The sequence below is a fragment of the Pongo abelii genome, chromosome 18 (assembly GCF_028885655.2).
Source record: "Pongo abelii isolate AG06213 chromosome 18, NHGRI_mPonAbe1-v2.0_pri, whole genome shotgun sequence".
NCBI classification, from domain to species: Eukaryota; Metazoa; Chordata; class Mammalia; order Primates; family Hominidae; genus Pongo; species Pongo abelii.
The window spans coordinates 14231894-14249662 of NC_072003.2; the positions used below are offsets into that span (position 1 = coordinate 14231894).

At 37.0% G+C, this 17769-nt stretch overlaps 1 protein-coding gene across 7 annotated transcripts in view; it reads right to left on the minus strand.

Moving 5' to 3' along the window:
* The window catches only part of MRTFB (myocardin related transcription factor B), a 195564-nt gene that overhangs the window by 166548 nt on the left and 11247 nt on the right, over positions 1-17769 (minus strand). For 3 of the 7 annotated variants that reach the window (XM_054533491.2, XM_054533492.2, XM_054533494.2), the window contains exon 3: positions 7356-7517. The exons of the other annotated variants lie outside the window; for them this stretch is intronic. The gene's annotated coding sequence lies outside the window, so the exon portion shown is untranslated. The remainder of the gene's footprint in view (positions 1-7355; positions 7518-17769) is intronic. 7 annotated transcript variants of the gene reach the window in all.

Consider the following 17769-nt stretch of genomic DNA (forward strand, 5'->3'; position numbering starts at 1 on the left):
CTTTCACCATTTCTATTCAACATTACACAGGTTCTGCTAGAGGTTCTGCTCAGTTCAATAAGGCAAGAAAAATAAGTAATAGGCACTCAGATGAGAAAGGAAGAAGTAAAACTGTCTTCGTTTAAAAATAACATGATTACAAAAATCCAATAAAATCTACAAAAAAAGCTAGTAGTGAGTATAGAAAAGATGCAGAATGGCTGGGCACAGTGGCTCACACCTGTAATCCTAGCACTTTGCGAGTCCGAGGTGGGCTCACCTGAGGTCAGGAGTTCGAGACCAGCCTGGCCAACATGGTGAAATCCCATCTCTACTAAAAACACAAAAATTAGCTGGGTGTGGTGGTGTGTGCCTGTAATCCCAGCTACCTGGGAGGCTGAGGCAGGAGAATTGCTGGAAACCAGGAGGCAGAGGCTGCAGTGAGCCAAGATCGTGCCACTGCACTCCAGCCTGGACGACACAGCAAGACTCTGTCTCAAAAAAAAAAAGAGAAAAGAAAAGAAAAGATGCAGAATACGGCTGGGCATGGTGACTCACACTTGTAATCCTAGCATTTTGGAAGGCCGAGGTAGAGAGATCACTTGACCAGTCAGGGCAACAGGGTGAAACCCTGTCTCTACAAAAAATACAAAAAAATTAGCCGGACATGGTGGTATGCACCTGTGGTTCCAGCTACTTAGGAGGATCACTTAAGCCAAGGAGGCGGAGGTTGCAGTGAGCTGAGATTGTGCCACTGCACTCCAGCCTGGGTGACAGACCCTCTGTCTTTAAAAAAAAAAAACAAAAAACAAACAAACAAAAAAAAACCAGGAAAAAAAACCCACCAAAAAAACCCACGTAATTTTATATTGAAAATTTAAAAAATACTATTTTAATAACACCAAAAAATACGAAATATTTAGAATAAATCTGACAAAAGATGTGTAAGATCTCTACTTTAAAAACACTGCCTAGAGAAATTTTAAAAAATATAAATAAATTGAGAGAAATAATATGTTCTTGGTTTGGAAGACTCAGACTTAATGTTGTTAAGAAGTCAATTCTCTCCAAACTGACTATCAATATCTTAGTTAAAAATCCCAGCAGGCTGTTTTGTATAACTTGAGAAGCTGATTCTAAACTCCAAATGGATATGGAAAGGACCCAGAATAGCTCAAACAACTTTGTAAAAAATTAAAAAGTTGGAGGACTAACACTATTAGATTTCAAGACTCATTATAAAGCTACAATAATTAAGACAGTGTGGTACTGGTGTGAAGACAAATAGATTAATGAAACAAAACAGAGGCCAAAATAGGCCCACATATATGAACAACTGATTTTTTTATAAAGATGCAAAGGCAACTCAATGAAGTGAGAATAGTCATTTCAACAAATGGTGCTGGAACAACTAAATAGCCATATGCAAGAAATATGAACTTTGATCTACATCTTTCACCACATGCAACAACTAAATCTAAATGGGCCATATTGCAAAATTTAAGTCAAAATGGGCCATATACCAAAGTGTAAACCCAAACTATCAAAATTCTACAAGAAAACAAAGGAGATAACCTTCTGTGACCTCAGGTTAGGTGGAACTCCTAGTTATAACACCAAAAACACAATGCATAAAATAAAAAATTGATAAATTGAACTTTATCAAAATCAAGAACTGCTCTTTGAAAGAATGTTAAGAGGGTGAAAAGATAAGTCATAGGCTGAGATAAAACACTGCAAACCATAAATCTGATAATCTATATCCAGAGTATACAAAGAACTCTCAAAACTCAGTAATAAGAAAACAAACAACTCAATAAATAAACATATAAAAGATTTGATACTTTACCAAGTATTGGCAAATAAGTACATGAAAATACGCTCAACACCATTAGTCATTAGGAAAATGCAAATTAAAACCACAATGAGCTACTTCTACACATCTATTAGAATGAATAATGTGAAAAGACTGACCATGCCAAATTCCAGACACAGAGCAACTGGAATTCTCATGTACTGCAGGCGGGAATATAAAAGGAAATGACAACTTGGAAACAGTTTGGCAGTTCTGAAAAAAAAGTTAAACAGACACCCATCCATCCTACTCCTAGGTATTTACCCAAGAGAAAACAGAGTCCATACCAAGACTTGCATATAAATGTTCAGATTGATTTTATTTGTAATAGCCCCAAACTGGAAATACCCAAATAGCCATCAACAGTAAACACATCAACAACAACAACAAAAACAGTGAACAGATATACAAATTGTGGCATATCTATACAACCAACTATGTCTAAGAAGAAATGAACTATTGATGTACTCAACAACATGGACAAATCTCAAAATAATTAGGCTGATTGAAAGAAGTCAAACAAAAAAGAGTACATATGATATGATTCCACTTATACAAAACCCTCGAACAGGCAAACTAATCTACAGAGACAGAAAGCAGATCAGTGGTTGCCTGGAAACAGGGGCAAAGGAGCATGAGGGAAGGATTACAAAGCCATACAAAGAAATTTTGGGGGGTGATGGATATGTTCATCATCTTTATTGGGATGATAGTTTCATGGGTGTACACATGTCAGAACTGATTAAATTGTACACTTTAAAAGTGCAGTTTACTGGATGTCAATTATACCTCAATAAAGCTGTTTACAAAAAGAACAGTTTACATTTTATAATATCCCATTTGAATTGTCCCTTTTTAATTAGCATACTGAAAATCTTTCACTATTGCAAACCAATTGCTGTAACTGCTTCAAATACACTTTTTCCTTTGACCTTTACTCTATATAAACACAGCTACAAAAGTAAATTACTACTGGATGGGAAAGTGAACAAACCGGTCTTCCTGGATTGCACGGTCGTCTGTTTATTAGCTTCAAATGAAACCTGAATGTTTAGCTAAACTACCAGAACTGAATGCTTGGTCACTTAATACTGAAAATATCATAACCACAATCTGCCCTAAAGGAATTCATTAACTCAAACGTTTATTGCACATATACTCTATGTCTGGCATTGTTGTAAGTACTGGATTTCATGCAGAATGGTCAGTACTGAACTGCAAGGCCACTCTGCATCTTCTCTTAGAATAATTTATAAGGTCATAATCATTGCATTTAAATAACACAACTAAAGAAAATCAATGGAAATAGGCTATAGGTAGACTAAAACAATGATTCTTCTAATACAAAGTTAAGATAATAAATGCTAATGATGGCTAAAGAACTGTAGTCCAAATGCTGAGAATTCTAGAGTGAGAGGTATGTCTTGAAACCTAAGTGAATTCGGGACAAATATAAAGAAAACTACTTCTACATACAGCAAGAAGAATGGAGCTTGACAGCTCCAAGAGGTCCTTCTGGCTTGCAAACACCAAAGAATGTAAAAAGCTTAGGAACAGGGACCCAAAATGATTTAAAAAAAAAAATACTAGGAAGTTTTAAGTAAATTCTCTAAAGGTTGGTATCAAAGACAACATTCTGTACCATAGCATATTCTTTATTGTCGATTTCAGAGAATTCAATGCTAACTAGACGAAGTATGAAAATTACATTTTATAGAAGATGTAAGCTTATGAACTTATCACAAATAAAACCCAAAGGTCCACATCTCTTGCCACAATATGTAGGCTATTTTACAGCTACTCGAGGGCATACATTTGAAACCTTTTATTATCTTTTCTCCCCTGCAATAGTACTTCTTTTTTAGACTTTTTCTCCAAAAGAATCCAATGAACTCCTACATTGGACATATAATCAATAAAAATCTCTTGTTAGAGATAACTGCTGGTGACACGTGCTTCAGAATTCCTTAGAAATAGTTATTCATTTCCTAAATCTCAGGTTGCTGGCCAGGCACAGTGAGTCACACCTGTAATCCAACACTTTGGGAGGCCGAAGCAGGCAGATCACTTGAGGTCAGGAGTTCGAGATCAGCCTGGCCAACATGGTAAAACCCTGTCTCTATTAGAAATACAAAAATTCTTAGCTGGGTGTGGTGGCACATGCCTGTAATCCCAGCTACTCGGGAGGCTGAGGCAGAATTACTTGAACCCAGGAGGCGGAGGTTGCAGTGGGCCAAGATCGCGCCACTGCACTCCAGCCTGGACGACAGAGTGAGACTCGTCTTAAATAAATAAATAAATAAATAAATAAATAAATACATTAATTAATTAATTTCAGCTTACCTCTAAACTGTCATGTTTTTATTCTCAAAAGAACAACTGTACTAACCAATAAACTTTCAGTAAATTTTGCCTGACATGATTCCCTGTCACATGTTTTGAACATATCATACCCAATTTATATCTACATTTGACACTGCTTGTAAGCACTGTTGTAAATAGTGCATTCAGTACAGTTTGTAAATATTCTTATTCTGATAGAGAAGCAATAATCATGAAAACAAAAGATCAAAAAACAAGCCACAGTATTCAGTCATTTTACTTTCTCTTCTTTGTTTTTCAGATTTTGAAAAGTGAAGATGGTTCTGTTTTGGGTAAAATGGTAAGAAAAGTATCCAAAAGCAGAGACATTCAACAGCTGATAGTTAAAATGATGAAATCTGTCTGTTTCATTTCCAGTATTTACTTTTAAAATGGTGAAATGATGCCTGATGTAGTTTGAGTTTCACTCAAGTTCAGAACAAAGGTGTGGTTCTCATGACACCTGCACTGCCAATTATTGCCCTTTCTTTTGAAGGAAGATATTGTTCCATGGCTTAACATCTATAGGCAATTTACAATGTGTACTTTATATGCAGCATCTTCATTCATCCTCAGAACAACTCTATAATGGAGCATTTTACAGGCAGGTAGAGTGTTAACAAGCTTAAGTAACTTGCCCAAGGTCACAAAGCCATTTCCCATTACTAATAGCACAGAGGGCATCCTGAATCCTCTACAAGGGAGTCTCCCAAGCCAGGCCCCAAGTGGAACCACACTTGCCTGATAATGTGGACTCATTTCACCATAAGCACTTGATGTTTAATTATTCTCAGTGTGGTTATTATTCTCTAATTCACTTTAATCTGACTGTATGTCTTAACATGGGAGAGAAACAACGCTGTGGCAGGACTGGGTATACTCAGCAATTTACCTTCCATGCACTGCCTTTCAGGTAGCCTTTGTTACCATAATCTTACAAAGTCAGGCAAGTTCTCTTTGGTAAGATAAGAAGACTATTTTAGACCTACGGGGTGCCCTAACCAGCAGTGCTATTATTATTCCTGGTGATGTTTAAAGTGGCTTTATATATTTAAAATAATTCTGATAGGAAATGTCAGTGTTTATCATACAAGCAAATAATTAGCATAAAGCTGTAACAAAAAGGATAGATAGATGGGTAATTTATCCTTTGTTTCTCCAAAAAAGACTCCACATTCATTAATGACAGCATGGAACAGTGGCTTTTAGAATGATGCTCCTGGAGTGCAGCGGAGCGCCAGCCCCGCTTTCCACTATTCCCTGACCAAAACTCCTCTTCTACCTGTATTATATACTGCAGTTTCACGGAAAACACATTAATTAAAGAAATTTACAAACCACATAATTCCCACTCTTTTAGAATTTCTGTACACCATTTTGCTAACTTTGAGATGCAGGGTGAAACTTAGATTTTATTAACAGGAGCAAGAACTAGGTGAATAGCTCCTGCTTTCTCTGTCCATTAAGAAAGATTATTCAATAGGGAGCATAAACAAGAGTTGTCAGCTACTTAAAACTATAGAAACTACAGATGAAGCACATTAGAAATATCTCATCTGCTTACATATATATGTAAAACTTATAATCAATTATCAAATTCATTGTATCTGCTAGGCAACACTTCAGCCTAAATTCTACCTACATTTAAACAAATGCATTTTAACTGTTTTATACTTTCTATACTCAGACAAATTCTTCCCTTAATTCAACTAAATCTAGACAGAGATTATTTAATGCCCTATTATTTAATGCTCCTTTTTGAATTATATTTATCAGTCATTTAAAAAACCGGAAATTAAATGAGTGGAAATACTGTATACCTGAAAGCAATCTTGTCATCTTACGTGGTGCAACAAGAGTGAGCCAGACAAGCCCAGAGACAAACTCTGTAAGGGATTCAGGCTTCTTTCATCGGGGCCACATGTTTACAATCATCTAAAAGAGCTGCTTCCTCTCTCCCTGACATCTACGCTGTAACTTTTTTCTCCACTTTGAATGACACTACCTTTGAAGAATTAATTAGCAAAGAACAAAGCTGACTACTTCTTAAATAATAGAATCATTTCAGAAAATAGAAAAAGCTATATTATGTTAGATACATTTTAATTATTTTTTCCAGGAGCTGATAAGGGGTGCCTCCAGAAATTAACATTTTAAAAACTTCAGCTCTATAACTGATTTTAGAAGTGACACAATTTGCAGGGGTCTGGGATCCTGGCACAGAAATTTTCCATGTAATTACTTAACCAAACTATGCAGAACTCAAATCCAGGATTTTGACCTCATCACTAAAATCTAAAATATACTTTCCCAGTTTTTGAGTCACTTTGGTAAAATTCAAAATATACAAAGTCTTAGTCTATTAGATATTTGTTCAAACTTTACCTGAAAGAACAAGCATTAATCTGCAATTCAAATGAAAATCTGTTATTTTTTAAATAATCATAGTATCTATATACCCCTTAGATTAATTTAAAAAGCTGAGATGCTGTAACTCGATTTGAGTTCTTAGAGAGAAATGCTCTACTAAATTACAACTTGCTAAGATACTGACCTGCATTCAGAGCCAAATTTAATTAAAGTTCTTTAGTAAAAAATTAAGTAAATAAATAAAAATGGCTCACATCTGTACTGCAAATTTAAAAAAAGGAATCTAGGCAATATGCAAAAACACTAAAAATATATGCAGTTTACTATAATATCTTGTCGTATGGAAGGGTGGCAGGACAAGAGTGCTTGGCCTATAAAAGTAATACAATTGTATTTATGCTTTAAATTGTAAAAAAAAAAAATCCATCTCTCTTAAGTATGAATATAATATCGCTCTTTATATAAATACAACTGTGCTTTTCTAATATTTCCATAACAAAAATTATAGCATATCCAAGCTAACAATAGTTTGGTTTTCCTGACTACAGAGGGAAGACAGAGTTGGAAGCACACTGACTTCAAAAATTAAAGGGTAAAAAAACCAAAGTCAAATTCCATTTCTAGCCTAGTGTTCCAATAGTCATTAAGAGAGAGGAATCAGGAGTCAGATTTCAAGATGCCAAGATATGAAGTCTATAATTCATTTTATTTTTATATAAAAGATGAAACTAAGTTAACATCTGCTATTTAGACTACAAAATTTAAGTCTTGATGTAAGCTGAATTCTTACTTTTAAGGTGAACTTCCAGTCCTTTCCATTCACAAATAGGACTTGATTTATTAAGTTTCCTGCTTTGTATCTCCAGAGTTGATCAAAGCACATTTTCTTAGTACAATCTGTATTGTTCCAAGTGTTTTACAAACATCTCTTGTAAGAGTTTACAGGAGTGATCTGAAATCATATCCAAAGTTTCATCCCATGAGTCAGTTATTCTTAAAAAGGAAATAGAATCTCTGTCTTTATCACCTTTATTTTCCTATCTATCATAAGTCTAATCATAATCTGTAACAAAATTTTAAAAATATCATTGGCAGGATTGTCAGCAGATAATTACTGGCATTAAAAACTAAACAGGACAAAAAAGGAAAGAAAAGGCACGATTTCATTACCTGGACATAAAAATCACAGGTCTAGACAACATCTGAAATTTTATAAAGGTCCCTTCCTCAATAACTTTAAAGAATTGTCAACCATCTAGCCCTACACAGATAACTCCTAAATCTGTTTCCTACCCTTACCTGAGATCCAATCAAACAATCTAACTGCCTACTGCAAATGGTCACCTGCATTCATTCATTCATACATAGATATACACTGTATACCCACTATGCGCCAAGTACAGTATGCTGGGCTCTGGAGAATCGCAGCAAAAAAAAAAAATAGTCCCTGTCCTCTCAGGGCTTCTAATAGTGAAGGAAGCCAAGTCAACCAAACGATCACAAAACTATGTAACATAGACACAATTTCTGAGTAGTGTGGTACTAAGCTGATCTAAACTTTACTCACTGTACCTGGCTTGCATATCCCTGAACCTTTTTATTGGACAGAAGTGGTGCCATCATAGGTTACCAAAGCCACTAACTTGGGAGGCATTCTTTTTTTTTTTTCTTTTTTTTTTGAGATGAAGTCTCGCTCTGTCGCCCAGGCTGGAGGGCAGTGGCACAATCTCGGCTCACTGCAACCTCCGCCTCCCGGGTTCAAGCAATTCTCCTGCCTCAGCCCCCTGAGTAGCTGGGATTACAGGCAGGTGCCACCATGCCCAGCTAATTTTTTTATTTTTAGTAGAGACGGGGTTTTACCATGTTGGTTAGGCTGGTCTCGAACTCCTGACCTCAAGTGATCTGCCCGCCTCGGCCTCCCAAAGTGCTGGGATTACAGGCGTGAGCCACCACGCCCGGCTTGGGAGGCATTCTTGACCTTTCCCTTATTCTCAGAGTGTTTCGATCTCTGGGTCCAACCCATATGCCTAGAGTGGACGTGCACAGATGGCTCTGCCAGAACAACCCTTCTCCACTTCTTCTAGGAACTCTCAGTGTGATGGTGATAGAGAGCTTCCAACAAAGACCCCAGTGCCTGGCCGGGGGGGCACAAACTCCCAAGGCCAAGAGTGCCCCTGGGATTTTAAAACCAAAGCTGGGAGGGAAAAGCTGTTTCCTTCCTCTTGGTTGGTTACTGTGAAGATGGCTCCTACCCTGTGATAATGTTCCACTTCTAATCCCTGAGGTCCCTGAAATTGTGCTGGCTTCTGCAGCATTTCATTCCTTTTGCAATCTTCTCTAGGAATCTTCCAATTAGCTCCCCTTTTAACTTAAGATAGTTTGAGTGAGGTTTCTGCTAACTTGCAGCCAAGAGCCCTGACTAGCACCTCCTGAACATCTCCAGCCTCTGTCTTCTACAACTCCACCACCAATGCCCTACTTCAGGTCCTCATCAACTGTCACCTGGACTCGTGTAACAGCCTAATGGGTTGCCTGTCTCTAGACCTGCCCCTTGCATCCAGTGTCCATGGTATAGTAACTAGAGTGATCCAATCACCTCCCCGCTGCTGGACTCTTCAGTGACTCCCCATCACTAAGGGCAAAATCTAAATTCCTTAATGGGACACACTCAACTATCTATAATCAGTCTTCCTCTCCAGCCAAGCAACTGTCACTCCTTGCCTCATATTTTATGCTGTGACTATACAGAACTACACACACACACACATACACACACACACACACACACACCATGCTGAACTGATTTTGAAAACCTGAAAAAATTAAAATGGTTTTCTTTGGGCTCACTTTTAGGCATCAGAGTCGTCACACCTCTATCTACATTTTATTATATCAATACTCCTAGATATGGTTGTTGTGAGATATCTGGTGCTAGTGTACTTGGCATACATGGCAGGAAGTAACCAGAAGAGAGGCTCACAGACTATAACAAAAAGTTCTGATCACCCACCCATCTTTGCAGACTGAGCACCAGCACCAACTCCTCTATAAAGTACTCTCACCCGAAAGAGGAGACTGCTCCCTTCCCCCTCCTGGCACCACCACAGTCCTCTGTGGAAGCTTCTAGCATGGCATGTGAGCTCCCGTTCCTTAAAGATAGGGCCACGTCCCACTCACCTCTGGATCCTCAAGCCCTGCAAAGTGCTCAGTATGTATTAGACACATAAATGTTCATGGGATGATGCGTGCATTTTAAGTGATGCAGAACAATGAAAGACATCTTTCTGATTTAAAAAAGAAAAAAGCACATTGGGTGTAAGGTTAGGAAATTTGGTTTTCTCACATTGAATGAGCTGAGAATATCTGAAAACACAAAAGATGTTTAATACCTCTTACTCATTGTATAGTTAATAAACTATTTAATTTTGTACAAATTTTTAAAATGGGAGATGTCTAGAAATAAAGTGTAATTTTTTCACTTAAAGAAAATTTCCAACAGAGAGAGAATGGCACAAGCAACCAAAACAAACTGGAAAACTGGACTTCATCAAAATTAAAACACCACTTGCTTCAGAGAACAACATGAAGAAAGTGAAAAGATAATCACAGAATGGGAGAGAAAATCTTACAATTCATATATCTGATAAGGGTGGGGGTGTTTGGATGTGTGTATGTGTATACAAAATATATAAAGAACTATCACTACTCAATAAAAAGACAGTCCATTTTAAAAATGGGCAAATAATTTGAGTAGGTATTTCTCTAACAAAGATATACAAGTGGCCAAGAAGCACATGAAAAGATGTTCAATATCATTAGTGATCAGGGAAATGCAAATCAAAATCATGAGACACCACTTCACATCCATTAGGATGGCTACTTTGAAAAACATAATCATGGCAAAGTGTTGCCAAGGACGTGGAGAAATTGGAACCCTCAAATGTTGCTGAGAACAAAAAAGGTGCACCTTCACACAAAAGCAGGTGCACTTTGGAAAACAGTTGGGCATTTCCTCAAAAAGTTAAATACAGAGTTACCATATAACCCAGCAATTCCACTCCTAGGTATGTATATACCCAAAAGAAATGAAAACCTGCGTCCACTAGAAAATTTATATGCAAATGTTCACAGCAGTATGATTCATAATAACCAAAAAGTGGAAACCACCACAATGTCAATCAACTGATGAAGAAATAAGCAAAATGTAGTATTATCTACACAATAGAATACTACTCAGCAATAAAAAGGAATGAAGTTCTGATACATGTTGCAACATAGAAAAAAGCCAGACACAAAAGGTCACATATTTTATGATTCCATTTACATGGCATGTCCAGAACAAGTAAATCCACAGAGATAGAAAGTAGATGAGTGGCTTCTACAGGTGAGAGAGACAGAGGGGAGAATGGAGAGTGGATATGAGATTTCTTTTTGGGGTGATGAAAGTGTCCTGGAATTAGTCAGAAGTGAATTTGTCAGAAGTACAACTGTGTGAGAATACTAAAAATCATTGAGTTCTACACTTTAAAAGGGTAAACTTTATGGTATATGAATTATATCTCAATAAAGCTGTTATTATTTAAAATGGTCAAAGTCATATAGCAACACCTCTGTGCAGAGGCCTGGTTGAATCATTCTGCTTGCTACAAGATAACCTGTTGTAAAAACACACAATCTGTTCAAATGAGGAAATAATTTATTTTCCTACCAATAAATCCCTACAGTGACCAACCATAAAACCAAATCCAAAATAAAAAAGAGGAAAGAACAAAAAAGCATGCAATTTGCAATTTGCTGGCAGGTACAGAATGGAATTAACCAAAGAGTGCACAAACAAAAATGTTTATCAGAACTGCTTACTTCTCTTTGATTACACAGATTTAATAAGTCAAAGTCCTTTTTGCTCATGAAAAAATGTGCCAGCTTCTTTATTAGCACAGAGCAAGGAAAAACAAGCATTCTCTTCTATAACCAAATTAACATCCCGCAGAAGTTCTGTTTGTACTTGGCAGTCATGAACCTTTCATCTCAGAGTGCTGCTAAATTAAACAAGTCTCTGCTGTATTGAACATGATGAGCCAGACACCCTGGCAGGCTCCTCGGCTTCATGAGTTGATGTTGAAGAGCATTAGAAATAGAGCATGGTGAAAATAATGCTGGGGGTGCTCATAAAGTAGCGTTATCTTCATTCTGTTCAGCATTTCCATGGTCTACGATGTCAACATTCTAAGAACTTTCGAGCATTCTAACACCACCTTGCCCTGTCCTAGGGAAGAAAGCATGGATGTTGGAGCCAGAGAGATCTGTATTCAAGTCACAGTTTTGTTTTGTTTTTAACCTACTAGCTGCAAGCCCAAGTCCTGATTTCACAATCTCATTGAGCCCTTCTACTCTTTAAAACTGGGGTAATTACATCTATCCTCATAGAACTATTGTGAAAACAAAATGAGGTAATGCACACAAAAGACACTGCACAAGGCTCAATGTACATCCCCACCATAAAATTCCTCACTGCTCTCAACTCTTCAAAGAACATGCTCATTTGAGAGTTTATATCACAGTATAAGTAATGGTCACCGGCCATCCTTCTTCTATCCAAGGACATCTAATCAATCAAAAGATCTTACGAAGATTTCATATTACATAAATTATTCCCCTCCATCCATTTCCACCTCCCATAGACTTGAAGGTAACAAAGCCATGAATAAAGTCTTTTAAATATATTAAATCAGGGCATGGCACAAAGCATTCATTCACCTAAGAGGTATTTAAAAGCACTGAACTGAGAGACACACCAAGAGAAACACTTACTATTAGAGGGAAATGCATATTTTGCAGTGCAGTAATTGGCAACCTTTCCATAAAGATTGATGCAATCTGATTGTAATTCCCAAGTGTCAGTAATCAGTTCTTAAGGTAAAAGAAAAAGGAAGTGGGATGGTTTCAAGTACTCCAGAAAAGATGTAGGAGGATATCCTTTCACACTGACAGCAATTAATGTTTGAGTGATAGCTGCTAGAACAATCAGACTGAAGAACTTTGTTACATTAGAGCAGACTGAAATATATTTAAAATAAAACTTACTGAGTCTAACATACACAAACACTTAATTTTCACCTTGAACTAGGTGTCCTCTCTGAGCAAACTGAAGAAGGAAAAGCTTGCATGAAATTCTAATATTTGCCATTGCCTAGCTATGATAAGGGAGGAACTGATGGTTTTCAGCCATATTCCCACATTGGACATCTATTTAAAGAGAGTAGCCTAGACTCTGCAGCAATACAGTCAGACTCCCTCTCCTCAACTCAAGATAAATTTCCAGCATGCCACAACACTAAACAAAGTGCCCAGAGTTAGGAAGGGAGGAAATTTCTCAAGGGGGATAGGACATTCAGAGGTTAAGTACACATCCTTAACCTAGAGAGTTTCACTGACTATTGAACTCATCATGGAACTTATGGCCCAAAGCTACTGTTCTCTCCTCCCCTTTCCAAACTCTACTCTTAAGACTTTGAGATGAGAATACTCTTGGGAGAGACCAATTCAGCTGCAGATACTACAGTAGTAAGCCCTGAGTGTTGGCTTTGCTAGGGATCTATTCTCTGTACTGTATACAAGTACTTCATTTTTTTTCCTAGGGTTACAGTTTAATACAATTTCATCTGAATATTCTACTGCTACAAATTCTGTATATGAAGACAAAATTTTTCTCCTCTGCCCAACTTTCCAATCAAATGACTACTTCCCCTGCCAGTCTAAACTTTAAGCTTTGTGCCTAAAATAGGAAGAAACTGTTGCAGATGCACAAAATCCAAGTCATTAAAGATGCTGAAAAATTCTTAAAACTTTCTGTTTAAGTACAATGTAAAAATTATTACAAATGCAGCTAAGAGGAGAAATAAATAATAAAGCCTTAATTTTAATTAAGACTCCTGTTTAACTACTGCTAGTAATTCCTTGCTTTCCAGGAGTATTTTTAGAATCAGGGCTTTAAAGCATGCAATTAAATAAATTAAGTCATCAGTAAAATGAAAACTACCATATAAGCAAATTCCTGCATTGCCACATAAAAGAGATTGAAGAAACCAGAAATTTGGTTATTTTAGAAAACAAATACAAGATTATACCATTAGCCACAAAAAGATATCAGAGTTTTAAAGTCTAAAAAAACTTCATTAATTTAGACTCTACTATTGAAGACTCAATTATTTCAAGTCTGCCTGCATTTAATTTTGGATTATTTATTAAGAAAGGGGATGCTAAGCAAATTAAAGTGCAAATAAAAATTGCTAGGGGATTATTTAATCAATTTAAGACATTATACACGCAAATAACTGCTGCTCAAATACTGATTAAAACTAGCTCATGAACTCTTTGGAATCCCATATTCCAACAGAAACAAAGTATATGAAAAGAGAGGCAAAAACACTACTTAAATCTATTAATTATTCCATTTTCTTTGTTTAGTTTGGCTGTGAAAAATTGGTTAGGAGTCAGAAAGGCTTAAAAGACAGGATACTGGACAAAGATTTATTATACATTCTTCTCAAAGGCTGGCAATCAATTTCTCTGCTTCTATTTTTAATGAAATGCTGAGCCACACTTAAAATATAGCTCAATTTATCTCCATTATAATTAAAAATATATTTTGGGACATCCATTTTAGCTTTGTCTTCAAATAACATAACTATGAAAAACTTTCCCATGTCTATATTATGAAACATAATTATTTAACAAGATCTAGTATCCTACCTAGTTTAGATACTTACTTTTCCCTTGACAACAACAAAAACACACAAATAAAAAAGCAGAGTTGGAAAATAAATGGGATACAGGCCAATTCAACATTTCAAACAAAATGTCACAAAATCTTATGGTAGCAAGTATCACTATAATTGTCTATGTTTAGATTTAGGCACGTATAAAAATCACAGATGCTAGTTTTCTTATCCAAATTAAAATTTAGGGCACTTCTCATTTCCATCCTAATTCTAACAATGACAATATTTACCAACCATTCATTCCTTCAAACACAATGTGGGTGTTTGCCATGTGCGTGCCAGGTATTATATTAGGTGATGGATGTAAACCAGTGAATAAAATACCAGTTGTACTACTTGGTCTCTGTCTTGGTGGTATGTGGTCAACAATGTTAACTTGGAGTGAAAAGAAAAGCATCGATATTAAAGTATTAAAGGCAATCTATATTATTAAATGCTGTATTTTCCTTTTTGCTTTTTTTTTTTTTTTTTTTGAGATGGAGTTTTGCTCTTATTGCCCAGGCTGGAGTGCAGTGGCACGATCTCGGCTCACTGCAACCTCCACCTGCCAGGTTCAAGTGATTCTCCTGACTCAGCCTCCCAAGTAGCTGGGATTATAGGCGCCTGCCACCACACCTGGCTAATTTTTTGTATTTTTAGTAGAGACGGGGTTCCACCATGTTGGCCAGGCTGGTCTCGAACTCCCGACTTCAGGTGATCCACTCATCTCAGCCACCCAAAGTGCTGGGATTACAGGCGTTGAGCCATCAGACTTGGCCAGAAGATGTATTTTCTATCTGAAGAAAAAAAAGGTGACTTATAATTGGCTTTTTTTTCTTTAAGAGATGAGATCTTGCTATATTGTCCAGGCTGGTCACCAACTCCAGGCTCAAATAATCATCTCACCTCACCCTCCTGAGTAGCTGGGATTATAACCATGCCTTGCTAATTTTTTCTTATTTTAATTTTAAATATTTTTTGTAGAGACAGGGTCTCACTATATTGCCTATGCTGGCTCTCTGATTTTCTTATTTGAAATAGCTCCTGATAGTTAATTGGCTTTTTATTAAGTTAAAGAACAAGCCATAGGTCAATGACAAAGTTGGTATATGCTTCATATGAAACTTTCCTCAAGTAAATCTTATTTGATTAAAATAAAATCTAAGGCAAATATAAAATTAAAGATCACACTCACATCAGAAACTGTTAAAATCCTTTAGACAGAAGAGATTCAACACCAGTAAACATAGGTTTACATATGAATGCATAGTCACATAATCCACATAACTCAATAATATCATCACCCAAGTTTGTAAGTCATATTCTATATGCTATTCCACAATTGATATCTATGTTTGAGGCATGTTAAGAAATTAGTCTCTAAAGCTTCTTTATTTATCTTTTTAATTTTTTTCAAGACAGAGTCTCACTCTGTCGCCCAGGCTGGAGTGCAGTGGCATGATCTTGGCTCACTGCAACCTCCACGTCCTAGCCTCAAGTGATCCTCCTGCCTAAGCCTCCTGAACACCTGGGACTACAGACGTGAGCCACCATGCCCAGCTAATTTTGCATTTTTTGCAGAGATGGGATTTCACTATGTTATTGTGCAGGCCAGTCTTGAATTCCTGAGCTCAAGCGGTCCACCTGCCTCAGCCTCCCAAAGTGCTGGGATTACAGTTGTGAGATACCGTGCCTAGCCTTAAAGCTTCTTGAAACTGCACTATAAGTGAATAAAAAACAAAGGGAGAGTTCTCTATGGAGGAAAACTTTCAGTATTCGAAATAGTAACAGTCAGTTGACCTATAGTTTCAAAATATTTATGATGAGTTAATGAAGGCAATAGACTGAAAAACAAAGAACTCAACATACTTCGACAGTCTCATCACATTTAAAGTCCAAGAGTATTTCATCTATGCATGAGAACCACAGGTATCTTCTCAATAAGAAAACTCTTCACGTTAGTAAGAATATCAAATTGGAGGTCTTTGAAAACCTAAAAGGTATATTCCAATTAGAAACCTTGTTATCTCAAAAAAATACTATTTTTTGTCTCCTATTGGATTGCCAAAGATTAAAAAGATTAACAGGTTACATACAAAAGAAGGTGGTGCAAGATGGTGGAACAAGACTCTCCAGTATTCGTCCCAGGGCAGAAAAATCAATTCGAACAACTATCCATCCCTGAAAACACCTTCACAAGAGCTAAGAAAAACAGGCGAGAGATTACAGTACCTGGTTATAGCACAAAAATTTTAAAAGACACACTGAAAGTGGTAGAAAGGATAGCTTTACATCACCCATGTCACCCACTCCCCAACCCTAGGCAGCACAGCGTGGAGAGAGATACCATCAGAAGAGGGAAAGAGAGGGAAGTAAGCATAGGACTTTGCCTTGAACCCTAACACCAGGCCCAACACAGTAAAACCCAGCACCCAGAAGACCTCCATGGCCCCTGACTCTAGGCCAGTACCCAGGGACTGTGCCTTCAGACCTGTCCTGGAGCCAGGTGGAAGCCTGTATCCCCTATGAGGCAGACTCCATTTCCAGTCCACATCACTGCCAGCCAACTACAGCAGGCTTGGGCTTCTGATACCCTCAGTGGCTTCAGGAGTCAAGCATCCAACTAGGAAAGGAAGAAGTAAAATTGTTCTTGTTTGCAGATGGCGTGAACTTATATATAGACAACCCTAAAGATTCCGCCAAAAAAAACTGTTGGAACTAATAAATGAATTCAATAAAGTTGCAGGATATAAAATCAACATACAAAAATCAGTAATACTTCTATATACTAACAACGAACTATCTGCAAAAAAAAAAATCAAGAAAACAATCCTATTTACAACAGTTACCAAAAAAATAAAATACTTAGGAATAAATTGAACCAAGGAGGTAAAAGACTTCTACACTGAAAACTATAAAACATCAGTGAAAGAAATTGAAGACACAAATAAATGGAAAGATATCCCATGCTCACGGATCAAAAGAATATTTTTAAAATGCCCATACTACCCAAAGTGTACTACTTATTAAATGCAATCCTTATCAAAATACCAATAACATTCTTCACAGAAATAGAAAAAAAATCCTGAAGTTTGTATGGAACTACCAAAGGATATGAACAGCCAAAGCAATCTTGTCATTTTACTTACTTTATTTTATTTATATATTATTATTTTATTCAGACAGTCTTGTTCCGTTGCCCAGGCTGGAGTGCAGTGGTACGATCATACAGCTCACTGCAACCTCAAACTCCTGGTTCAAGCAATCCTTCCACCTTAGCCTCCAGAGTAACTAGAACTACAGGTACAAATGACCACACCTGGCTAATTTTTATTTTTTGCAGAAACAGGGTCTCACTTTGTCGCCCAGCTGGTCTCGAACTTCTGATTTTCAAACTATCCTCCCGCCTTGGCCTCCCAAAGTGCTGGGATTTGAGCCACTGCA